The 27,008-nt window shown below is 37.3% G+C and overlaps 1 long non-coding RNA gene across 1 annotated transcript; it reads right to left on the bottom strand.

The window, feature by feature from the left end:
- Positions 1-829: 829 nt before the first annotated feature.
- LOC115835884 lies at positions 830-26,114 on the bottom strand. Its single transcript, XR_004030842.1, has 3 exons — positions 26,102-26,114; positions 22,179-22,188; positions 830-925 (listed from the first exon to the last, which is right to left on the bottom strand). It is a non-coding gene; the product is annotated as an uncharacterized LOC115835884 (long non-coding RNA).
- Between the last annotated feature and the right edge of the window lie 894 nt (positions 26,115-27,008).

The raw sequence follows: 27,008 nt of genomic DNA, 5'->3' as shown, positions 1-27,008 counted from the left end.
TTTATTTTTATTTTGCTGAGTTGAGTTCCTTATGTATTCTAGTTATTAATCTCTTATCAAATGGGTAGTTTGTAAATAATTTCTTCCATTCTGCATGTTGTCTCTTCACTTTGTTGATTATTTTCTTTGCTGTGCAGAAGTTTTTTAGCTTGTTGTGATCCCATTTGTCTATTTTGTTGTTGTTGTTGCTTGTGTTCTTGAGGTCTTGCCCAAAATATCTTTCCCCAGACTAAGTCCTTAAGTACCTTCCCAATGTTTTATCCTTTTTTTTCTTTTCTTTTCCTTTTTTTTTTTTTTTTTTGAGACAGGGTCTCATTCTGTCACCCAGGCTGGAGTGCAGTGGTGCAATCTCAGCTCACTGCGACCTCCACCTCCCAGGTTCAAGTGATTCTCATGCCTCAGCCTTCCAAGTAGCTGGGATTACAGTTGTGTGACACCACACCTGGCTAATTTTTGTATTTTTAGTAGAGACAGGGTTTCACCATGTTGGCCAGGCTGGTCTCAAACCAGCCTTGAGTGATCTGCCCACCTCAGCCTCCCTAAGTGTTGGGATTACAGGCATGAGCCACTGTGCCCAGCCCCCAATGTTTTATTCTAGTAGTTGCATAGTTTCATGTCTAGGTTTAAGTCTTTAATCCATTTTGATTTTATTTTTGTATATGGTGAGAGATAAGGATCTGGCTTCATTCTTTTGCATATGTTCATCTAGTTTTCCCAGCACCATTTATTGAAGAGACTGTCCTTTCCCTAATGTATGTTCTTGACATAGTTGTCAAAAATCGTTGGCTGTAAATACATGAATTTATTTTGGGGATCACTTTTCTGTTCTATTAATCTATATGTCTGTTTTTATGCCAGTACCATGCTGTTTTGGTTACTATGGCTTTGTAGTATATCTTGAAGTTAGGTAGTATGATGCCTTTAGCTTTGTTCATTTTGTTTAGAGTTGCTTTGGCTATTCAGGCTCTTTTGTGCTCCATACAAATTTTAGGATTTTTTTTTTCTAGTTCTGTGAGGAATGTCATTTATATTTTGATAGGAATTGCATTGATTATAAAGATTGCTTTGAACAGTTTTGACATTTTAACAATGTTAATTCTTCCAATCTGGAAGTTTGGGATGTCTTTCCATTTTTTGGTGTGCATCCTTTCAATTTCTTTTATCAGAGTGTTTTAGTTTTCCTTATAGAGGTCTTTCACCTCCTAGGTTCAATTTTTTCTTAGGTAGCTTAGATTTTTTGTAACTATTGTAAATGGGATTGCTTTTTTTTTTTAAGGACTGTTTGCTGTTGGCATATATAATTGCTACTGTATATTGATTTTGTATCCTAAAACTTTACTGAATTGGTTTGTTAATTGTAACAGCTTTTCAGTAGTAGGGTCTTCAGATTTTTCTAAATATGATATCATCTGTGAACAATAATAATTTGATTTTTTTTTCAATTGGGATGCCTTTATTTCTTTCTCTTGTCAAATTGCTCTGACTAGGGCTTCCAGTAAAATATGGACTACTTTTGCCATTTTCATCTCTAGTTGTTTTGTGCCTCAATAAAACACTGTTGAATATTGCTGATAGCAACAACCCCTATTTAGTTCTTGATTTTAACTGAAATGGCTTTAGTGGGTTCATATTTACAGTTGTGTTTATTTAACTGGGTTTTAGCAAATATAATTTAACATATTTAAGTAATAACCCTCCATTAGTTATTTAGGAATGGCTGCTGTGATGGTTAATACTGAGTGTCAACTTGCTTGGATTGAAGGATGCAAGTATTGATCCTGGGTGTGTCTGTGAGGGTACTGGCAAAGGAGATTAACATTTGAGTCAGTGGACTTGAAAAGGCAGACTTCCCCTTAATCTGGGTGGGCACCATCTAATCAGCTGCCAGCATGGTCAGGATATAAAAGCAGGCAGGAAAACGTGAAAAGGCTACTAGACTGGCCTAGCCTCCCAGCCTACATCTTTCTCCCATGCTGAGTACATCCTGCCCTCAAATGTCGGACTCCAAGTTCTTCAGTTTTGGGGCCCAGACTGGCTCTCCTTGCTCCTCAGCTTGCAGGTGGTCTATTGTGGGACCTTGTGATTGTGTGAGTTAATACTTTAATAAACTCCCCTTTATATAATATCTATCCTATTAGTTCTGTTCCTCTAGAGAACCTTGATTAATACAGTTGCTAATTTGTCAAATGCCATTTCAGCATCTGTCTGTATGTCGGTGGTGTGCCGGAGCCAGCTCACCCTCTTCCCAACTCCATTCAGTGTCATCACATGGGCCAACTGGTTGAACTGTTTTTAAATGGTCATCGTGGAAATATTTACACCATGAATATCAGCAAATGCAATAAATCAGAGATTTTCTTTTTTGAGGGCTGCTCTTAAACATTTATAGCCATTTACAGCAGCCACTGGATATAATCATATAGTTTTTCTCACTGATTTAATTAACATGACCCATTCATTCTAAAAGTACCTACTGAGCAGACACTATCATGACAAGTGCAGTGCACTGGGGATACAGCAGTGAAGAAAAAAGCATGCAAAATTCTTACCTTTATGTAACTTAACGTCTAGTAGACTTTATAGTCTATAATATGATTGTGTTAATAGATTTCCTGATATTCAACTGTATTTTTATTATGGCATACAGCCTAATTAGTAAGAAGGTATATTACTTTGATATACTGCTAAATTGAATTTGCCTGTTTAATCTAGAATTTTAGCATCCATATTCATAAGTGTTATCACTTTGGGGGTGGTATTTTTGTATTATGTTGATCAAGTTTTGCTATTAAGGTTAATTTGTTTACATAAAATTAATTGGAGAACTTTCAGTCTATTTCTGAGGTCTGAAATAGTTTAAATAGCATTGGAATCATCTGCTCTTTAAAGGTTGGATAAAACTCAGCTGTGAAACCATCTGGACTTTGGTACCTGTTTTAATCATAGATCTTTAATTGCCCTTCCAATCCCTTCTATGGCAATGTATCTATTCAAAGTTTCTATTCATTGGCATACCATACCTTTGATCAAAATCATTCATACTGTCTAGATTTTCAAATTTGTCAAAAAGCATCACTATGTATTATTTTATAATTTTAAGGCCCTTTCACAGTGTTATATCCATTTTGTGTTTTTTTCTTTTACTCATCAGGCTCATGGAGAATTTTGTCTATTTTATTAGTCTTTCCAGACGATGAGCACTTGGATTTATTTTTTTCATTTTGTTTGTTGTTGTTTCTCCGTTATTGATATCAGTTTCTATCTTTATGCTTCTTCTCAATATCTTCTGACTAATTTTATTGATCTTTTTTCTAATTTCTAAATTTGTATATCGAGTTCTTTTGTGTTTTTAATAATGATGGTATTCAGTGTTATATGTTTTCCTCTGACTATAGCTTTAACTGCAAACAGATTTTGTCGTGAAATTATACCCATTTAGATAATGTATATGGAAATGTCCTATTATTTTTATCAGGTCTTCCTTGTATTTCTGAAAGCTTTTGCTTTATTTATTTAAATGTCCTGATGTTTAGTGCATACAGGTTTTTAATGTACTCATAAATTTTGCCTCCCATAATTACATCATATCACTATTTATCCTGCTAATATTTTCATCTTTAGTGTTTTTAACTTTAATTGGATTAATTATGGTCTTATATTAATATTGCCACTATTGCATTCTGTTTGTATTTCCTTGTATCTAACATATTTTTACACATTTTTTTCTATTACTCTGCTTTAGGTGTTTCTTGTAACTAACATATTGCTGGATTTTGTTTTTTAACCTAATATAACTATATTTGTCTTTTGAAAGAAGAATTCAGCCTTTTCGCATTTACTAGGTTTCATATTTTCCATGTTTCCTTCCTGAAACTCCTAATATGCCAATTATCTTCACCAATGAGATGTTCTATATCCCAATTTCTTGCCACCCTAACCCAGTTAGATTATACCTTTCAAATGCTTTGATTTATCTACTCCTCCAACCAGATGAAATCTTTAGAATGATTATTTCACGCCTCTTACCATACTCTACAAATAAATTCCTAGGCTTTGCTTAGACAATTTAGTATTGTATTTCTAGACTACCACTGTTTCCATTGCAACATGACTTTTCCATTTCAATAATTTTGGTTTGTATTTCTATCACATTTTCAAGTATTGTATCATATTAAACTTAACTATATATGCTGCAAGTTTCATTGGCTACCACTTGCCTCTTCATTTTCCCCCATATTAAAGTTTCTTTTCTGATTTATTTGTTGTCTGGATAGTATTCTTCCTCTAGTCCTTTTGTCAGGCAGGACAAGTGAATAACACATTTTTTAAATCCTTCCACATACATAAATAGATTTCTTTCAGCCTGGGAGATGAATTCCAGTCCTTTCCTCGGGAGTCTCTTATTTTTTCACTTCTAGTTTGTAGATGAGAAGTCTGATGACAGTGTGATTCTTTCTTATCTTAGAGGTAACCTGGTCTTTTTGCCTGTAAGATTATAAAATATTATCTTTATTCTTGGAGTTCAGGAATGTTCCCAGGATATGGATTATCAGTTTTACATTTAACTTTGTGAGCTCCTTTAATCTGTAGACTCCATCTTTTTTCAGATGAGAGAAATGTTAATCTATTATTTGTCTCTCTTCTATCTGTTGTTTTTTGGGTTTTCCTCCTTCTGGGGCCCTATAAATTGCTTGCTAGAAAACACAAACGTGACAACCGAATCCATTACATTTTCCCTCATGATTCCCAATTCTTTTCAGTTTTACTCTGCTCTTAAGATTAATTCTTCCAGGCCACGAATTCTGGCCTCGCCAATTTCCCTTTCGAATTATCTACCAAATTTAAGACTGAGAAACTACGGTTGGTTTGTTTTCCTTTGATCAAATGTGTCTCTTTACTCAGTAACTAAATTTTCCTCATGCTGTAATAATTTTTAGTTCATGCCATCATCTATCTCCTCCAGCATTTGTGCTCCATTAGGAGATTTGTGTTCTGTGTGTTCATTTTTTAATTTATTCACCTTTTCAGCTAACATGTGTTGTGTGCCCACTATGTGTTAGACACTTTTATAGATGCTGAGGATAGACCAGTAGAAAAGACAGAAAAAGGGCTCTTCCCTTACGGAGAAATGAAGTTGATAAATAAAATACATCATGTGTCAGAGTGATAAATGACCCAGAGGAAATAAAGCAAGGAAGTAGACTAAGTGATTAAGGATAGGATAGGTTGCTATTTTATATACATAGTCCAGGAAGCCTTCACTAAGAAAGTAAAAGTAGAGCAAAGACTTGTAAAAGCTGAAAGTCTTGGGCGATGAGTGCTCTAGGTAAAGGAAACTAAGGTCAAATGTAATTAAAAGCAGACTGGGAGAAGGGGGTGGGAGTAGGAAATATGGTTGGAGAGAGTAAGAGGGGTCAGATCCTGTAAGCCAGTCTCAGGGCTGCCACATTGTACAACCCTAGGGGAAATGTTTGTATTAGAGTCTATGTGAATGAGAAGCCTTCCAGTGTAAGCAAGTATGGACACAAAGAGGCCAGTTAGGAAGCTACTGCGATATCTAGGTAAGAAATGATGACAGCTGGTACCAAGTTTGTAGTAGTAGACGTGATGAAAAGTGGTCAGATTCTGCTTGTGTTTTGAAAGTAAAGTCACCTGGCCATCCACCCAGGGCTGGCTTCATGGGCATGCAACCTGTGCAGGAGCCCAGGGCCCTGTGCTTAGAGGGGCCCCGTGTGTTAATAAATGCTCTGCTGTGATCATCTTGAAATTATTGATAAATTTTGAATAAGGAGACCTGAATTTTCACTTTGCACTGGACCCACAAATTATGTAGCACATTATGCAGTCCTGTAAGCAGCAAATATTTGTTGGACATTCACTACTGGAAATAGGATCTGACATTCCCTCAAGGAACAAAACAGAAAAAATATATTCTCGTGGGATTTACACTGTGAAGCAGATAATGGACAATAAACATAATAATAAGCCAATTAATCAGTATATTTGGAGGTGACTAGTGCTATGAAGAAAAAAAGTAGAATCTGGTAAAGAGACTTGAAGAAAGGTGTAGACCTCAACTTATATGATTAAATGGAGTAGTCAGGATAGGCCTCCTTGAGAATGTGAGTTGTCTGAACACACTTAATTAAGATAACAGAATTGATGAAGAGAATACCTGGGAAATGAGACTCCCTAAGAACAGCTAACGAAAGACTCTATTGCAGGAGTATCCTCACCATGTTCCAAGAGTAGCATAAGCAAGGGAGAAAGTAAGAGATGAAGAGGAACGAAGGAGGATGGGCAGACACCATAGGGTCTTGTAGCCATTGAAGCACTTTGACATTTACTGAATGAAATGAGGAGCTACTGAAGGGATTTGAGCAGAAGAGTCCCATCTGATTATGTTTAAAAGTATTGTGGATGTATAGAGAATCAACTATAGGAGGGCAAGGATCAAACCAGTTTGCAAACTATGCAATAATCCAGATGAAAAGTGATGGTAGTTCTGATCAAGTTGGTAGCAGAAGAGGTGGTAAAAAGTGGTCAGACTTCTGACATGTATTGCAAGTAAAACCAAAAGAATTTCCTACAGGACTGAATGTGGAGTGTGAGATAGAGGAGTTGAAAATGGCCCTAAAGTCTTAGCCTGAGAAACTGAAAGAATGAAGTTGATGAGAAACTGGAAGGATGAAAATGAATAAGTACGTCCAGAGAGGAAGATGAGAGTTCAGCTTTGGACATGGCAGTTGTCTATTAGACATCCAAGAGGATGTGGGGTAGTGTTTCATCTAGAGATCAGAATAGAGGTCTGTGCTGGAAATATAAATATGGAATCATGGGAATATAGATGGTACTTAAAGTGCTGAGACCGAGAAGATCAAGGGACTGAGTGTCCACAGAAAAAAGGGCCAACCACTGAGCCCTGGGGCACTCTGACATTAAAGAACTGGGAAGAAGACCAACCATCAGAGGGGACTGAGATACAGCAAGCGGCGAAGTAGAAAGTAGAGTCACAAAATAATGGGAGGAATGGAATTGAAAACAGTGAATGTAGACAACTCTTTCAAGAAGTATTTCTCCAAAGTGGAGGAAAGAAATGGGGCAGAAGCTGGTAAGGGAGTGAGATCAAGAGAATGAATGTTTACAGTGGTAGAAATAGTAGCATGTTTGTGTGTTGGATGGAATAATTCATCAGGAAATAAAAAATTGATGATGTAGGAAATGGGAAGAATTGCTGGAGCAATGCCCTTGAGTAATTGAGAGGGGATGCAATGTATTCCCCAAGTGAAGGAATTGACTTTAGATAGACACATAAATTGTTCATCTATGATTCTGTTGTAACAGATAGGACAGCAGAGTATGTGGCATAGATACTGGTAGTGAATTAATGTGGTGGTAGAAATCGTAGAAGTTTTCTTCTAACTTCTTTTACTTTATCTATAAAGCAGGAAGCAAGGCACTAAGTCAACAGGATTTGCTGGTAGACTGTGTGTGGAATACGCACACAAGAAAAGGAGTGAAGGATGACTCCAAGTTTTTTGTTGTGAACAATGGGAAAAATAGAGTTGCCATATGCCAGTGGAGTGCTGGAGCAGACTTATACTAGCTCAAAGCCAAACATTAAATTTCCAAGAATTCTTTGAGCCAGTTGTTAAACACAGCCATTATTAAAAATTAAATTACACACGTTTTCAATTAAATAATTTATATTAAAAACAAAAATAGTAAATACTCAACACTGATTAGTTTACTGCATTTTGCCATATTGATGTTCTTGAGGTTATTTACACCTATTATTTCTGTGTGATGTAAATACTGTATAATAGCGTGCTACTATGCATCTCTTCCCAACTGTGCATTCAGTTACATAAAACTAGTAGTTTGAAACCAGCCATGATTAGAGTATTTATACCACAGAAATTGGAAAATGCTAAAAATAAGAGCTTGAGTGATTGGTTGCTTGTCTAGACTTAAGAAAGTGAAAGAAAAAATATTAATGTTATAGATTAAATTTAAAGATATATAGCTGTGTCTTTTATAATACACTGTGAATACACAGAGTTGAGGAGATATTCCAGTATACAAAACCTTCATCTGATTTAGCAAAGTCATTGTGTCAATGACAAATGAGTAAAGTTCCAACACACATCTGCATTGTTTCACTTTCATCTTACTCATTAAAGTACATAAAAACAGCAACCAACATTCCTGTTAGAACTATGCTTGCTCATCAGTTGCAACCACAGTTCAGCTACAAATACAAGAGTTTGGTCAAAGATCAATGAAAGCATTCTGTAAGAATCAATTGACTATCAGTAAACTGTATATAATACATTTTATACATTTATACACTATAATACACATAATAAATGTATATGCAAGTGTATTTTTTTTTTTCAAGAAGCCAGTTATTAAACATTTAGCAGCTCACATTGCCTTCACTAAATAGAGGGAGGAGCCAATCTGTGGAGCATTTCCGCCAATACTGCATGTTCTTTCTCTGTTTACTGACTGGATATCCTTAGGTGCATCATTAATTTCCTTTGTCTACTCCTCACTCACTTTTGGGACGGCAATAATCCAAAGAGTGGCAACAGAAAGAGCAGAGGGCCATCAGCCAGTCTCCTCTCAGTTCCTTTCGTGGGCCACAAAATGCCTTAGAACCCCTTCTTCCCCAGAGGTTTCTCTAAATTGTCAGGACCAGTAGAGATTCAGAGAAGACTCCAGCGATGATGGAAAACCTTTAGGCTTACTCCAGCCTAACTCTTTCCCCACTGTTAGCTGTCTACATCACCTAACTTTCAGAGGAGAACGTAGAATTATTGGGCTTTTTGTACTCATCCATCCGCATTGTGCTGTTTGCAAGACTGCGTGGGTAATGGAAGTCATGCTGGACTTAGACACAACAGACATAGGTTCTGGTTGGCCTCTCAGATATCAGACAAATCACTAAACATTAACTGGGGAGTTTGGTCTAGAGGAACTTTAAGTCCTTTCTAACTAAATTTCTATTCAGATATACTCGTAGTGGGCAAGGGGCATCAGGAGATGGTAACCTGGTGACCACTTACTATAAAAGGATATAGGTAATGCTCTAAGGTTAGATTATATTTTTTTAAAAAACCTCTGATACATATTATTCTATCAATGAAAATTTCCATTTATATGGAAGAAAACTCATTGGTAGTAGAAAGAAAGTTTGCAACAATAATTGACCGTATACATTCAGTGAACCTTACTCAGTTTTCATCAGCATTTTCATGCGTGTGTGTGTGTGTGTGTGTGTGTGTGTGTGTGTGTGTGTGTGTGTGTAGGTAGTTCTATGCAGTTTGATCCCATGTAAAACTTCATCACAACCACCATCAGGAAACAGAACTGCTCCATCACCAAAAAAGACTCACTCATACTACTCCTTTATTTTCACCCAACCCCATCACTGTTCCCTAGTAGCCACTGTTCCCCATCTCTATAGTTTTATCATTTCAAGAATATTATGTAAATGCAATCATACAGGTTGTAATTTTTTTATATTGGCCCTTTTTTCACTAAGCATGATGTTTTCAAGTCTATCCAAGTTTATGCAGGTCTCAGTAGTTTGCTCCTTTCCATTGTTGAGTACCATTCCACTGGATGAATGCACCAGAGTTTGTTTAACCATTTACTCACTGAGGAGCATTTGGGTTGTTTCCAATTTTTGACTATTACAAATAATGCTGCTGTGAACATTCACAAGCAGATTTTTACATAAGCATAAGTTTTTATTTCTCTGGAATAAATGCCAAAAGTACAGTCTTTGGGGCATACAAAAAATGCATATTTTTATAAGAAATTGCTAGACAATTTTCAGAGTGGCTGTACCAATATACATTCCCACCAGTAATGTGAGACTGATCTAGTTTCTCCACTCTGCCATTCTCCACAGCATTTGATATTGTCACTATTTTTAATATTACCTGACCTAATAGGTGAGTGGTGATGTCTCATTTTGATTTTAATTTGCATTTTCCTAATGGCTAATGATGTTGAACAACTTTTCATGTTTATTTGCCTTTCATAGGTCCTCTTTGGTGAAATGTGTCTTCATGTCTTTTGCTCATTTTCTAAGTAGATTGTTTGTTTCTTTACTCTTGAGTCTTAGTTTTTCATATATTCTAACCTAGATACAAGTCCTTTATTGGATATGTGGTCTTGCAAACATTTTCTCCTAGTGTTCTTATTGTTAATCCATAAAATGGTGTTTTAAAGAACTGCTGAAGGTCTCACAAATTCAAATGAGTTTCAAAGAAAATGTTGAAAAATAACGAATACCTTAAAAGACTATAAATAACAGTCATTTCCCAAGTTTTTCTGAAACAATGAGAAATTAGTATTACATTTTAGGTAGCAGATGCATGAAGGTCATTGAGACCCATGGGGATAAGTTACATTTTAGTGTACGTACACCAGACTGATTTATTCTCATTACCTTAAATTGAAGACAGGGGGATAAGAACATTGAAGTGATTTACTAAGAAGTTTATCAAGCATATGCCAATATAATTATTTTTTTAATCCTACAAGAAAATAGATGTCAATAAATAAGTCATTTATAAGCTAATGGGACTTATTTCCAGTGTATTGAAATTGAAAGAGAAGCTTATTTAAAGATTAAGAAAGACATTAAGGAATGCATTTCAGAAACATTAAATGGTACTAAAAATGTGCTAAGTATTTACCTCTAAATGAAAGAAAGGTCTAGAATTTAAAAAACAACTAAGTGAAAGAAAAGCATTTTATTAGTAAACAAAAACCAAACATTGTGCAATATACTAACTAAATATCAAGAATAATTATCACTATCACTGTTTTTAAAAAACTGATAAAAAAAAAAGCAAATCTTTTTAATAATGATGGGAAAATGGATATTTGCTTATTACCTGAGAAAACAAAATAATCCTCTAGGGTAGTTTCAAAAATATAACACTTTAGTAATTAAAATAAAATTATAATTAATGGATTAGATTCTGTGTATATGCAGATTAAACAGTAATATAATTAAGCATAATGATGAAAATAGAATAGAGTGTTATTGGTGAGACCTTGCTTCATATTATCTAATTCTAGAAAAACACTGGGCAATAAAGATAATGATTTGTAACAGATGTCTTCCCCTTGCATTAGTGGAAATGTTAACATAGTTTTTAAAGTTATACTAAAATCATCAGCTAACTTGTCTAATCTGAACTACTCTGAAAACTGTATGTTCTGAAAAGCTATTTCAAATAAGAAGTCTGTTTTTGAAAAACCAGTGTTATAGAATGACTCCTATGTTTGGGGGAACCCTGAATCACCAAAATTGAACAACTGTCTTACCTCTATATCCTAAAATGTAAAGGCTGCTTTATTGTTTTCTGATAACAGGAAAACACTGGATGGCAATTCATGTTTGCTGCAAGATTTGGATACAATCAAAGCCAAAGATCCATCCAAGTTCTACATCTGGGAATTTGAGTTAGCCAAACAAACAACAACAAAAAAGTTATTGATTAACCAAGTTTTTATCTCACTGCCTAAAATCATTCTCCCAGAATTCTTAGCACTGCATATCTCTCAATAATACACACTATTCTATCACCCATATTTGAAAACCTTAACATGTCTTCCTCTTTCACTGTGACAGGTAGCCACACGTTCTGCCAGAATTATGTAAAGGAAGGGGTTTATTTTATCACTGAGGACTGGAAACCAGGATTTTTGAAGCCTTAATGAGTAGAAGCCAGAAAAACTGTCATTTCAAAGCCTCAAGGCCTTTTATTAAGCCTCCCAAGATGTTGAAGCAGAAATTCATCTGTGGAACACATAATTTGTTCCGGGGAAATCAACAGAATGAATCCTTTCATTACACAACGTAAAGGATTGATTCCTTGATCTTGAGGAAAATGTTGACGTCACCATCAGCCTCCTTCATGCTTTGAAAAGGTGTTGTAGACAGTTGAGCGTGCTGTTCAGAAATGCAGTAGCACTCTGCCTATGAGCCAGTCTTGTTTGGAGAGGAGAGAAGAAAGGGAGGTATGTGAGAGACGGGACATTAGGTCGGGTTCTGTCTGATCGAGGGAATGCACTGTATTTCAAATTATTCCTTGTTATTGTGGAGGAGTTTTGGGGTTGTTTATTTGTTTGCATTTTGTTTTGTTTCACTCTCTTTTATTATAGTAAGTGGAGATATGACATTGAAAAAATGGCTGGAAAAAATTTCAATTCACATTTGGAGGAAAGATGTGACTCTCCTCCACAGGTTCTCACGCTGTGATTTTTCAAAAGGCAATTAAGTCAGAATGCACAGATTTGGGCCTGCTGGGCACTATCCTACAAAACCTTGTGTGGTTTTCTCTGAAGGGAGAGGACATTCCCATTGCCAGCATCTTGAACCAGAAAATAATCTAAGAAATTCCTCCCTCTCTCTGAGCTGCATGGTAATTGGGCTTAGGCTCCAAAGCAACTTGCAGACTGGGTGGATGTCAAGCTGGGGGGTTCAGGCCAGAGGTCAAATTGGGACTGCAAGATGTGAAAGAATAGTCAAATCTCATAACTCGTTGTAAATTAAGTTCCATGGTGTCTTCCCTGAACTTTCAATAAAGTCTTAATAAAATGCATGGTTTGGTCTCAACTCTGTACGGGGAGTTAAGTGAACTTCCTAACCTAATTAGGAATGATGGGATGAAAGACAAAGCAGGCCAGAACAATGAAACCTTTGTTCCAGGCTATAAGAGTTGACTGGAGCTTCAGAAGGTAATAGAGGCCTTGGTGGGGCTGCTTAACAAGGAGCCTGGAGCAGAAGGGCTGGTGAGAAATATATCACAAAAAGACATAAGACAGGGCTCTCAGGAAGAAAAAAAAGGTGAGGTGGGCAGGCTGGGTGAGGGCCTAACATTCTAAAATTCCAAGCAGTGGCAAACCCAACATCAATTATCATTTATGCTTAAGTAGAAAATTCAGACTGATATGGGCTGAAAATACACTTGCTAATACAATGTCTTTTTAATTAATCCCTTCCCACTGCATCCCAGCACCATCACTCTGGTCCAGCTCCTCACTGCCTGATGGCCAGATTCCTGCAACAACCTAGAATTCAGAAAACGAATGACTCTCTCTGACATATGGACTTAACAACACCATGACGTTAATCTTAACAAAACATTGACTTCATCATAGGACTTTTCCATCCACACAAATCATAGGCAATGGCATAAAATTCCACATCTTGGATCATCAATGATGATGCTAGTGACAAGAGGCAGGAAAACATAGGCCTTAAAGAGTATGAAAGAATTAACCAATAACCTGGGTTGAGACCTTTGATTGAGAGTAGACTAGGAATAGACTTCACACATCTCAATCCTGAGAGATCAGCAAGAAGGGGATTGGTAACAAGAGTTCTTATCAATGAGGACTGTGAAGGCATACAGAAAAGACCTGTGCTGGAGACCACCAAGCAAGCATAAGAGACTGTAGCTGCCTTAGCTAAGAACTGGAGGCTTCAGCAGTCTCTACCCTCCAGCAGGATGCAGTACAAACTTGCCCAGATGTCTTGAAAACAACGTGTGTGATTTATTTCCCCAATCAGAAGTTGAAAGCAAAATATAATATGGTAACATTGTTTTCCAATTGGGACTGCTGGTGTCTAACAGAACACTGTAAGCCATGTGTAACTGCACGTTTGTGAAGAACCTGCTGCATGCTGGTCCCTCAGGCAGCATGGAGGAAGAATTGGAAGCCACAGGCCATGTCCTCCTGTTGCCAAGACTTAGAAGTTAAATAAACGAGAGACTTTTATAGGAAAATGTAACGGGCTCCCCAATAAAAGTGAGCATAGGCTACTGGGGGAACATACAAGGAGTCCATGAAACTGGGACCCAAGGAGGACACAGGAGAACTTCCTGGAGGAAGTGACATCTGATCTGAGATACCATGATTAAGCAGGTGCTAGCCTAATATAAAAGGAGGGTCATTTCTTAGGGCTGCTGCAACAAATTACCATAGGCTTGGTGAATTAAAGCAACAGCAACTGGAAAGAATTCTCCAGGTTGTGAAGGGCAAAGTCTGAAATCAGCATCATCAGGCCCCAAGATGTCAGGGTTGCGTTCCCTCTGGAGGTTTTCAGGATGTCTCTTCCTTGCCTCTTTCAGCTTCTGGGGGCTGCTGGCATTCCTTGGTTTGTTTTCATGTCACTCCAGTCTTTGCCTCCACCTTCACATTGCCCTCTCCTCTGTGTGGGTCAAGTCTCCCTCTGCCTCCCTCATTAAAGGACACTTAGGATTACACTTAGGATTACACTTAGCATCCCCAGATAATCCAGGATAATCTCTCCATTTCAAGATGCTTAACTTAATCATATGTCAAAAGATGTTTAACTTTTTTCCATAGAAGGTAACATCGCTTGTTCAGGAATTAGGACATGGCTATTTTTGGGGGGTCACTTTCCCACCTACCACAGAAGGGACAGGGGAGGGGCATTCTAGGAAGTAAATGAGGTGTGCACAAAGGCTCAGAAATGTGAGAGAGGGTTGGGGAATTTGGGGAGAGTAGAGAGTTTAATATGGCTTGGATGTTGGTTGCAAGTTAAGAGTGGAGAGAAAGAAAGCTGGAGAGGTAAGAAGCATCTACAATATAAAAGGTTTTATGGTTTATTCTCTTGCAATCTTAAGGAGAAATACCCAAGAAAGCAACACTGCCTGAACACCCTCATGCATCACTGAGCATTAGAAACCGCTCTGGGGACATGGACGGAGCAGGAGAACAGGTGCCGTTGCAAGGATTAGTGTTGTCATGCATCAAAGGAGTACATGGGCCTCTTCTGCAGGGAACCACATGTGCCCCAGGGGAGTGGGTCCCTTCGGGGGAGCTTAAAAATAAGAGTTAACTGCTAAACCCCAGCTGCTTCTCACCAGAGCCCCTCAGCCATTCCTCCTCTCTGAAACATTTCAAGGTGGAATCTGTAGTTCTGGTAACGTAGCTTATGTAAGCTGTATTTCGCTAGGAACTCTTGTTCACAAATAAATATATAGATGGCTAGAGAAGTATTTCTCCCAAAAGCTTCTCCCAAAAGCTTCTTCATCCTGTCCAGTCACCACATCCACCAAAATTTTTCATTTTTCTGGTCAAGGAGCAGTGACTGAAGGGCCCCTGCATCATCCTCCTTACTCCCTTATAGTTTGGGTTTCTTCAGGTGAAAGAGAGACACAGAGAGAAGGATAGAGAGATGGGGGAGGGAAGCACAGAGAGACAGAAAAGGAGAATACGTGAGTGAGTGAGTTCACTAAGTATTTACCAAACACCTATTGTGTCCCAGGCACTATTCAGGTTATACAGAAAATAGCAGTAAGCAAGACACAGGGAATTCACATCCCAGAAGTTTCGTGTTGTCCTTCCTGTGTCCTGCTCCATGCTTAGCACTGTGCTAAGCCCTTTGTACACATTATTTCTTTGTACCCCACAGAAATGGAGATGAAACAAGAGGTCAGAGAGAGGGATGGACCTGCCCTCAAGATAGATGTAAAAGTAGAAATGGAGAAGGTCTATCTGAAAATTATCTGGATGTTACCTTGCCTATAGAACTCAATTTCCTACAGCCATTTGTTTCAGACTGCAGGCTGGAATCAGGGAGTTTTCCGGAAACCCCAGCCAAGTAAAGCAAAAGAGTTCCAAGGATAAATAAAGGGAAAAGTTCATAAGTTTGACCATATTACTTTTGGCCATGGTAAAGTAATATGGACTTGGCTGGATACTCCTGGCTATTTATAGAGTAAGTAAACACTAAAACATGCTGCAATTGCAGATGGCTGGGCCAGATGATCTGTCACGGTCCCTTCCAACTCCATTTATTTTGTGATATTTTATTTTTGCCCTAGTACCTATCACAAGGGCTAATAAGTGAACCATTATTATGAAGGAGAAAAAAGCCCAGACAAAAATTTTGTATAGATTTTGTAAAGTAAAATCAAATAATATGAAGGGAGGAAATGTACTTTTTAAAGGAGGGAATAATTGCATTTCTAATATGATAAAACCTAATCAACAAGAAGATCTTCTAGTCACTTGTGCTTAGGGAGATTCCTATGACTACAAAACCATAAAAGACCTGAGAGGTCATCAGAAGAGCCCTCACATTTTACAGAAAAGGCTACTGTGGCCCAGAAAGGTGATATGGCACACCCAGGACTTCTGACTCCTGTCCAAAGGTCTTTTATCCAAACCACTGTTCAAATCATTTTAATATAGATTGTCTTTTCAATTAAGGAACTCCTAGAAAATTCTAGTCCTAGTAAAAGTTAAAATAGATACATTAGGTATGCTAATGTGTGTGATTTGTGCTTACAATATAATTTTATATATCAATTCATACAAAATTTAATGATTATCTATAGAGACAACTTCTCCTAACTCATAAGCTATACCAAGAAGCTGTTTAACTCTTTTACAACAAGTACATAACACTGAAGTAAATTATGGCCTCAGTGGTACATTATGTTATGTCTTGTTTAAATAATTTCTAGAGAAACAACTTAAATCTGGAGCTTGGCTCACATCTGAGCTCCCCCTGGAATCATGAGGAATAATCTGGCAATGAAATATCCTAGCTAGAGACTTTTATTCATCTGCATAAACATAAGGAAAATATTTTATTTGAGGTACTATAGGACTCAAGTATTTTTTTCTAGGTTTCCTTGTTTTTAACAGGAATATGAGATTTTCAGGCAAGAAACATCTTTGTGGGTTTTGAGACTAAGAGGAGAACATCAAGATGTTGTTACCTAGAGCAAACAAAAAAGCATAAACATGCCAGGTGAGAAACCAAGTCAATCAGTTGTTGATTATTCTCTTTCTTCCCGCTGTCGAGCAAAATAATACTTCAATCATCCCATTAAAATGTCAAACACCTTCCAAAACATAATTGGACAAAAAGATTCTATTGAGCCATAGTCACCTCACAATCCGATGCAAAAAGCAGAAGGGAAGGCCAGCGATCAGCCTTGTGGCAGATCCATTATTACCTCAACAGGAAGAATCTGTCTTTATTTATGAAGAAAATCAATGCCCACAAGAGGTTCTTAGTGCTGGTTTTAGGAGACAAAAGTCCAGTATGACCATGATAAAATAACTTTGTAGTGAATAGCATAGTAAAGACATTAACATTTATTGACTACTTACAATTAGTTCAGTACTTGAATTACTTACTTAGTCCTCGTGAAAATCCTTTAAGGTGACCATCTGGCAAAAAAAAAAAAAAAAAAAAAAGAGAGAGAGAGAAAGAAAAGAAAACAAGTCTACAATGGTTAATAGCCCAAGTCTACGAATAAGAAAAGCTGTGACTAGAAAGCCAGATCTCTCTTTCCCCATGTTTGTACCCCTGCATCACTTAGAGATTTTTCTCATCAATCCAAAAGGAGCACTGGAATAAGCTTTCGAGGATATGACGTGACCTTCTCCTTTCAATACAAGAAAAGAAATTTTGAATAAGGAAATCTGAAATTTCTATTGTTATAATTATGTGTTAATTTCAGAATTCTTTACGTAAGAATTTTGAGGATTTTGTGGTCATGAATCTACAGCAATCATTAAGGAAAATCCTAGATGATTTCTTTTGCCTCAGATTCTGTAGCCTTTGCCGAATGAAACTTTCATCATCTAAGAACACTAACATTTGTTCCCAGTTCTCTGGAGGGCATTAGAGTCAAAAAGAGTTGTATGAGTATGTTCTCTAAATGAATTTTCCTCAACAATCACTGAACACCTAACAAGACAACAAGAACTTGTGATGTATAAGAGTTTCTAGCTGATGGGACATCTGTTGACATCCACAGCCTCTGAACTGGAGGAAATTGTACAGTATCTGTCACAGGGTTTCCCACGCTATTTTAAGCACTCGTGATGAGGAAGATTTTCTGCCAAATAGGATGCACCCAAGAGAGACAAACACTTTAAACTTTTTGGTTGCTCTAAAAAATCCTATTTAGCATTACTTTAAGTTATTACTGAAAAGAGAAATAACAACATGGAAATCACAGTATATGTGTAAACCTATTTATGAAGCCATTTCAGAAAAGTTTTATAATAGATAATAACAGGCTAATTTTGTGTGTGTGTGTGTATGTGTGTTTCCTTATATAATTTTTTTGCTGTATTCTGAATGTCAAGTTAATTAAAGACGGAAACTATACAATGCAAAATATCATATCCATGTGACTCCAGGTTAGGTGTTAGAGTTAGCCAAAAAAATAAAGGAACTTGTACAAAAAATTGGAATGCAGAAGTAAAACTGTAGACATGGTCAAATTTGGTTATGGATGGAGGCAAAGGTGCCCTGGAGGGTCCCAGCTGGCCCCCACTCCCTTCTGTCCTGTATCTAGCTCTCCTTCCTGACTAATGGCAAAGCTAGTCCACACTTCCCCAGGCCCACAACCAGATGCTAAGTTGTGGACTCACAGAGGACTCTCCATGCACTCTCCTATTGTGAGAGCTGGACATGGAAGCTCTGATTTGTCCATCCATGCCAGGGCCTCAGACAGACTAAGGATGCTTCCCTGATTTTCTGACTTCCACTTTGAGACCTTCACTTCCCCAGTCCCTCTCACAGCTGTGAAAGGACTAATTTTTATAATTTATTTACTCCATAATATGCACAGTGGCTTTGCATTCCCAAATGAATTTTAACTGATACAGTTGTACATATTACACACATTACATACATACATACATACACATACACATGCATTTATCCACATGTATGTTATATAATTCTTTATTAAATTCCTTATATATTACATGGTTCTTATAAATAGGCTCCTAAGTCATTCTATATCCTTAATACTTAGCACAGTATCTGATATAAAATGTATATGCAGTATTTATTGAATGCAAAATGAATGGCAAGCTAATTTTTAGATCACTGAAAAATATTCTTCTGCCCAATGGAAGTCAATGCTCAGTAATTCTGGGAAATTATGCCAATATCAAAGAGTTCTTAAAAGTACAATTTTCAAATTTAGATTTATGATTATATATAATGGGCTTATTAAAAGTAATATTCAGAGGTAATAGATTCCAGACCTGCTCAACTATAGTGTTTTTCTGCAATATCATGTCAGCTATTTTCTCCCTAAAATTAGGAAATTTCAAGTATAGGCATACCTCATTGCATTATACTTCACTTTATTGCACTTCACAGATAACGCATTTTTCGTAAATTAAAGATTTGTGGCAACACTGCATCAAGCAGATCTGTCAGCGCCATTTTTCCAACAGCATGTAACCACATCGTGTCTCTGTGTCACATTTTAGTAATTTTGCAATATTTCAAACTTTTTCATTACTCTTATAACTGTTATGGTGATCTGTGATCAGTGATATTTGATGCTGCTACTGTAATTATTTGGGGGTGACACAAACCATGCCCATATTAGACAGCAAACTTATTTGACAGATGTTGTGTGTGTGCTGACTGCTCCACAGACTAAACCAGCCATTCCCCCATTTCTCTTCCTCTCTTCGGGCCTCCTTATTTCCTGAGACACAACAATATTGAAATTAGTCCTATTAGTAACCCTGCAACGGTAACTAAGAGGTCAAGAGGAAGGAAGAGTCCTGTGTCTCTCATTTTAAATCAAAACTAGAAATGACTAAACTTAAGAGGAAGAAGTGTTGAAAGCCAAGAAAGGCTGAAAGTTAGGCCTCTTGCACCAAAGCCAAGTTGTGAATGCAAAAGAAAAGTTCTTAAAGAAAACTGAAAGTGCTACTCCAGTGAACACATGAATAAGAAAACAAAATAGTTTTTATTGTTGATAGGGAGAATGTTTAAGTGATCTGGATAGAAGCCACAACATTCTCGTAGGCCAAAGTCTAGTTCAGAGCAAGACCCTAACTCTCTTCAGTTCTATGAAGGCTGACAGAGGTGAGAAAGGTGCACAAGGATGGCCGGGCATGGTGGCTTATGTCTGTAATCCTAGAATGTTGGGAGGCTGAGGCAGGTGGATCATCTGAGGTCAGGAGTTCAAGACCAGGCTGGCCAACATGGTAAAACCCCATCTCTACTAAAAATACAAAATTAGCTGAGTGTGGCAGTGGGAGCCTGTAATCCTAGCTACTTGGGAGACTGAGGTGGGAGAATCTCTTGAACCCGGGAGGCGGAGGTTGCAGTGAGCTGAGATTATGCCACTGCATTCCAGCCTGGGCAACAGAGTGAGACTCTGTCTCAAAAAAAAAAAAAAAAGAAGGTGCAGAAGGAAAATGTGAAGCTAGTAGAGGCTGCCTCATAAGGCTTAAGGAAGAAGCTATCTTTATAAGGTGAAATTGCCAGATGAAGCAGCAAGTGCTGATGTAGAAGCTGCAACAAGTTATGTAGAAAATTTAGCTAAGATAATTGATGAAGGTGGCTACACTAAACAACATGTTTTCAATGTAGACCAAACAGCCTTCTATTGGAAGAAGATATCATCTAGGACTTACATAGCTAGCAAGATGTCGATGCCTGGCTTCAAAGAACAGGCTGACTGTCTTGTTAGGAACTAATGAAGCTGCTGATCTGAAGTTGAAGCCAATGCTCATTTACCATTTTGAAAATCTTAGGGCTCTTAAGAATTATGAAAAATTGACTCTGCCTCAGCTCTATAAAGGAAACAATAAAGCCTTGATTACAGCATATCTGTTTACAACATGGCTTACTAAATATAGATATATCTATAGATATATCTATAGATCTATAGATATATCTATAGATATATCTATAGATCTATAGATCTATAGATATATCTATTTTTTTTTTTTTTTTTTGAAACAGAGTCTCACTCTGTTGCCCAGGCTAGAGTGCAGTGGTGTGGTCTCGGCTCACTGCAACCTCCGCCTGGGTTCAAGTAATTCTCTGCCTTAGCATCCCAAGTAGCTGGGATTACGGCACCCACCACTACACCCAGCTAATTTTTTGTACTTTTAGTAGAAATGAGGTTTCACCATCTTGGCCAGGCTGGTCTTGAACTCCCGACCTCGTGATCCACCCGCCTTGGCCTCCCAAAGTGTTGGGGTTACAGGCTTGAGCTACTGCGCCTGGCCAGCTTACAAAATATTTTAAGCCTACTGTTGAGAACTACTGCTCAGGAAAAAAAAAAAAGAAGAAGAAGAAGAAGAAGATTGCTTTCAAAACATCTCTACTCATTGACAGTGCACCTTGTCACCCAAGAGCTCTGATGGAGATGTACGAGGAGGTTAATGTTATTGTCATGCCTGTTAATATATTACGTATTCTACAGTCCGTGGATCATGGAGTAATTTCAACTTTCAAGTCTTATCATTTAAGAAGTACATTTTGTAAGACTATAGCTGCCATAGGTAGTGATTCTTCTGATGGATCTGAGTAAAGCAAATTGAAAACCTTCTGGAAAGTACTCAGCATTCTAGATGTCGTTAAGAATATTCAGATTCATAGGAGGAGGTCAAAATGTCAACATTAATAAGAGTTTAAAAGAAGTTGATTCCAACCCTCATGGATAATTTGAGGAGTTCAAGACTTCAATAAAGGAAGTAACTATAGATGTGGTGGGAATAGCAAAATAACTAGAATTAGAAGTGAAGTCTAAAGATGTGACTGGATTGCTGCAACCTTATGATAAAACTTTAATGAAGGAAGAATTTCTTCTTATGAATGAGCAAAGAAAGCAGTTTCTTGAGGTGGAATCTCTTCGCAATGAAGATGCTTTGAACACTGTTGAAATAACAACAAAGTATTTAGAATATTACATAAACTTAGTTGATAAAGCAGTGGCAGGGTTTGAGAGGATTGATTCCAATTTTGAAAGAAGTTCTACTGTATTATGCTATCAAACATCACTGCATGCTACAGAGAAATCTTTCATAAAAGGAAAAGTTCATTGATGTTGCAAACTTTATTGTTGTCTTATTTTAAGGAATTGCCACAGCCACCCTAGTCCTCAGCAACAAACACCCTGAGCAGGAAGCAGCCATCAACATCAAGGCCAAACCCTCTACCAGGCGAAAGATTATGACTCTCTGAAGGCTCAAAGGATTGTTAGCATTTTTTAGCAACAAAATATTTTTAAATTAAGCTATGTATTTTTTTTAGATATAATGCTATTGCACACTTAATAGAGTACAGAGTAGTGTAAACATAAGTTTCATATGCATTGGGAAACAAAAAAAATTCTGTGCCTTGCTTTATGGCAATAATCACTTTATTGTGTTTTGTCTGTAACCAAACCCACACTGTCTTCAAGGTATGCCTGAACATAATTAATTGCTAAGTGACACTCCACCACAACCCCATCTCTGTATCATGCATCTAGGATTGTTATGTTGCATTCTACTATGTTTATCTTTTGAAAATACACTAAAAGGATGCCAGATACCTATGGTTAGGAGTCTTGCTAGGTAAGAAAAATGGCTTCAAAGGGGAAACAAGGTCTGGTGAGGCTGACTCATGGAGACTGCAGAAAGACCAATACTGGCGCCTCCACTCTTGGTCCTGGAATTTTATGTATTTATTTATTTATTGAGATGGAGTTTCACTCTTGTCACCCAGGCTGGAGTGCAGTGACATGATCTCGGCTCACTGCAACGTCCGCCTCCCAGGTTCAAGCAATTCTTCTGCCTCAGCCTCCCAAGTAGCTGGGATTACAGGTGCCTGTCACCATGCTCAGCTAATTTTTGTATTTTTAGTAGAGACAGGGTTTCACCATGTTAGCCAGGCTGGTCTTGAATTCCTGACCTCAAATGACCTACCCGCCTCGGCCTCCCAGAGTGCTGGGATTACAAGCATGAGCCACTGTGCCCAGCCGGTCTTGGAATTTGAAGGGAGCAGATGTCCCTCTAGTCATGGATAGTTAGGGCAGCTTCCACCATCTTAGCAGCTTCCACCAGGAACTAAGAATGATATGTATAATAGAACATAGGATAATGGTCAAGTCATATGTTTTAATTAAGATTATTTAATCTGTATCATTCCACATTGATGAGCATTGGAGTAGCACCACAAAGGCAAAAGCTGTGGCTATTTTGCTCACCAATAAACCTCTAATCGTAACTCAATGCCTGGCATAAAGAAGCACCCCATAAATGTTTGTTAAATGATAAGTGGAAGAATTTTTTCCCATAGCATCACTCAAATCTTATTTAAGCAGTGTAATCTTGTCTAGTTGTGCCATGGAGACAAAGAAAAAGAATCTGAACTAAATTTTGGTCTAGAGCATTAAGGAGCAGCAGTATCTGCCTCTCACACCACAGCCCTGAAGCCAGTTAGAGTGAACAGCACAGCAGTCAGGAGCAACGTACTCCCAAAAATAGATAAATTCATGGAGAAATGGTGAGAATCCTATAGTCCAGCTATTTCTTCCACCAGAATATTCTCCTTCTATGGTCAATTTTAAAGATTCTAATTTCTTTACTAATATAGGGAAGTCATTCATTAAGTATTTACTATGTCTGTGTATTGAAAAATGACCACTGTTTTCTTTTATCTGCTGCAAATTCATCAAAACTAAATGAAATGTGTCCCTCTCTTTCTCAGAAGAATAGTCCAGCATTTAATTTATCCCCCCAGTATCTGGGTTTTCCTGGACATTAATAGACAGGAGGATCCCTTTTCAGTGTGAGTATTGAAAAGGAGATATCAGGGATGGGCTCACTTTTACAGACAATCCTTAAGTAGGCATTTTGGTTTCCAATGGTTGCTCAAAAATTATCTAACTGGTGGCCCAAAGACATATTTGGTTTTGTTTGACGTGTGTTCAGTGTTCTAAAAGTTGTGAATTAGCTACAGTGGAGATAAAACAATAGGATTGTCCAATGAGAGAAATGGAGGTCAAATTCTTTTCTGTAATAAAAATTGTATATATTTAAGGTGTATGACAGGAGGTTTGGTTTTTATATACATATATAGTGAACTGAATATTACAGTCAAGCTAATTAACATATACATATCTTCACATAGTTACCATTTTGTGTGTGAGAGAGAATACTTAAGACCTACTCTCTTAGGAAATTTGCAGTATACAATACATTATTAGTAACTACAGTCCTCATGCTGCACATTAAATCTCTAGAACCTATTCACCCTGCATGAATGAAATAATCATTTGACCAACATCTCCCATTTACCCCTTTCCCTGGTAACCACCCTTCTCCTCTCTGCTTCTAAGAATTCAACTTTTTTATATTCCACATGTAAGTGAGATCATGCAGTATTTTTTTCTGTGTCCGGTTTATTTCACTTAGCATGATGTCCTCCAAGTTTATCCACATTGTTCCAAATGGCAAGATTTTCTCTTTTTAAAAAACCAAGTAATATCACATTGTCTTCATCCATTCATATGACAGTGAACACTTAAATTGTTTTCATATCTTGGCTACTATGAATAATGCTGCAATGAATATGGGACTGCAGATACCTCTTTGAGATATTGATTTCATTTCAGAAATCATATTGCTGAATCATATGGTAGTTTTATTTTTAATTTTTTGAGGAACCTCCATACTGTTTTCCATAATGCCTGTAACAATTTACAATATTACTGGCAATGAATAAGGGTTCCCTTTTCACCACATCCTTGCCAATACTTGATATCTTTTGTCTTCCTAATAACAGTCATTCTAACAGATGTGAGGTGATATCTTGTTGGGCTTTTAATGTGCATTTCCCTGATGATTTATGATGTTAAGCACCTTTTTATATACCAACTGGCCATCTGTATATCTTCTTTAGAAAAATGTCTATTCAAGTCGTTTGCCCATTTTAGCAAGCTTGTTTGTTTGTTTTTTTGCTACTGAGCTGTATGAGTTCCTTATATGTTTTAGATGCTAACCCCCTATCAGATAAATGGTTTACAAATATTTATCTCCCAACCTATAGGGTGCCTTTTCATTTTGTTGATTATTTCTTTGGCTATAAAGAGCTTTTACTTTAATGTAGTCCCACTTGTTTATTTTCGCTTTTGTTGCCTGCCTCTGTTCATTCCTATATATAGAAAATCCTAAAGATTCCATTAAAAACTATTAGAACTAATAAATTTAGTAAAGTTGCAGGATACAAAATCAACATACAAAAGTCAGTAGCATTTCTTTAAACCAACAGCAAATTATCCAAAAAGGGAATCAAGAAAACAATCTCTGTTATGATAGCATCAAAAAGAATAAAATAATTAGGAATAAATTAACCAAGGAGATGCAATAACTGAATGCTAAAAACTATAAAACATTGACAGAAAAAGACTGAAGAAACAAATGGATAGAGAATTATCTTGTGCTCATGGATTAGAAGACTTAATATTGTTTAACTATCCATACAACCCAAAGTGATCTTAAAATTCAATGCAATTCTTATTACAATTCCAGTAGCATTCTTCACAGAAATGGAATAAAAGCAATCCTATAAAATTTGCATGGAACCACAAAAAACCCCAAACAGCCAAAGCAATCTTAAGAAAGGAGAACAAAATATGAGGCACTTCCTGATTTCAAATTATATTACAAAGTTATAATAATTAAAACATTATAGTACTGGAATAAAAACAGAGAAATTGGCCAAACGAACAGAATACAGAGCTCAGAAATAAACTCAGGCATAGATGATCAACTAACTTTCAACAAGGGTGCCAGGAATACACAATGAGGAAAGGGTAGTCTCTTTGTAGGAAAGCAGTCTGTTGAATGGCAGAGTGATGCTGTCTTGAAGCAAAACCACCATGATCAATGTTTGACTTCTCCATACCAAGGTGTTCTGCAGCAAGATCTTTAAACTGCAGCATAGATAAACACTCATAAAGATGCTTATGTAACCTCCTCAGTGGTCACAACTTTCACAAGAAAGTCTGAGATGTAACCAACTGTACATGTTTTGTCAAAAGAACTTACTATAAAAAGGATATATTCTGTGTAAGTCTCTATTAAATATTGCTTTCTGACAAACTAGATGTGTTAGCCTCTTTCTTTGGCCTCTCAGCTCCCTCAACCATTAGGGGCAGGTTTGTATATATCAGCTCACCACAGAACACTCTTCCATAAATGGTGTTGGAAAAACTGGATAGCCACATGCAAAAGAAATTGTACCCTTGTCTTATACCACACACAAAAATCAACACAAAATGGATTTAAAGACTTAAACATAAAACCTGACACCATAAAATTCCTAGAAGAAAACGTAAGGAAGAAGTTCCATTCTTAACACTGGTCTTGGCAATGTTATTTTGGATATGACACCAAAGGTATAGGAAACAAGAGCTCAAGTTCTTGTCAAGGAGCTGACCAGCACCTGGTGAGCCCAACTTCCTATGGAACCAGGAGTTCCTTCCTCAAGAGGGCAAATTCAACATCTCATGACTTCGCTGGGTAGCAGCTGCCATTCCCAAACAACTTCCTGTATAGCTGCTGTTTTACTCCAGGCTGCTTGGTACCCAATCTCAATTCTTTATTCCCTGAACCCAGATCATTTCTCATACTTGCATTATGAGAAGGTAAGGTAGCACGTGTACATAGTTCATCCCCAGAAACGTAACTCCTATGTATCCAGAAGCTTCACCTGGCTCCAGCCTGCTCTCCTGGGGGTGATGAAAGAACAGGAAACTTTACGCCTATTTTCTTAAACTTCCACTCTATAAACTACCCACCCCATGAAAAAGTTTATTTCTTAATCCCCTCCATGCAACACTCTGGTATTTATCTTCGTTTACCTTGTCATGCCTCCTCATTGCCTGCATTTAAAAACTGAGAGGTTCCACATGAAAATCTGGATTGTCAAGGTGTCTTAAAATAGCCTACATTCCCAAATGACAGCAAACAGCTAGATCTCAAAAGCCAGTGGTCCACTATTTCTTGAATGTAAGCTTCAGCTGTCATGTAGCATCATGCTAACCCTGTGATTTACCTGACTGTAGAGTAAGAGGAATGTGAATTATTTCTTGGACTTGGAGCTCTACCCTATATTTACTCCCACACATACTCATTGTATTCCTGTCTGGTCCCTGTAGGTTGTG

Source organism: Nomascus leucogenys, chromosome 7b, assembly GCF_006542625.1.
Source record: "Nomascus leucogenys isolate Asia chromosome 7b, Asia_NLE_v1, whole genome shotgun sequence".
NCBI lineage: Eukaryota > Metazoa > Chordata > Mammalia > Primates > Hylobatidae > Nomascus > Nomascus leucogenys.
Note: the sequence above shows the minus strand (reverse complement) of the source record. Positions and strands in the feature narration are given on the sequence as shown.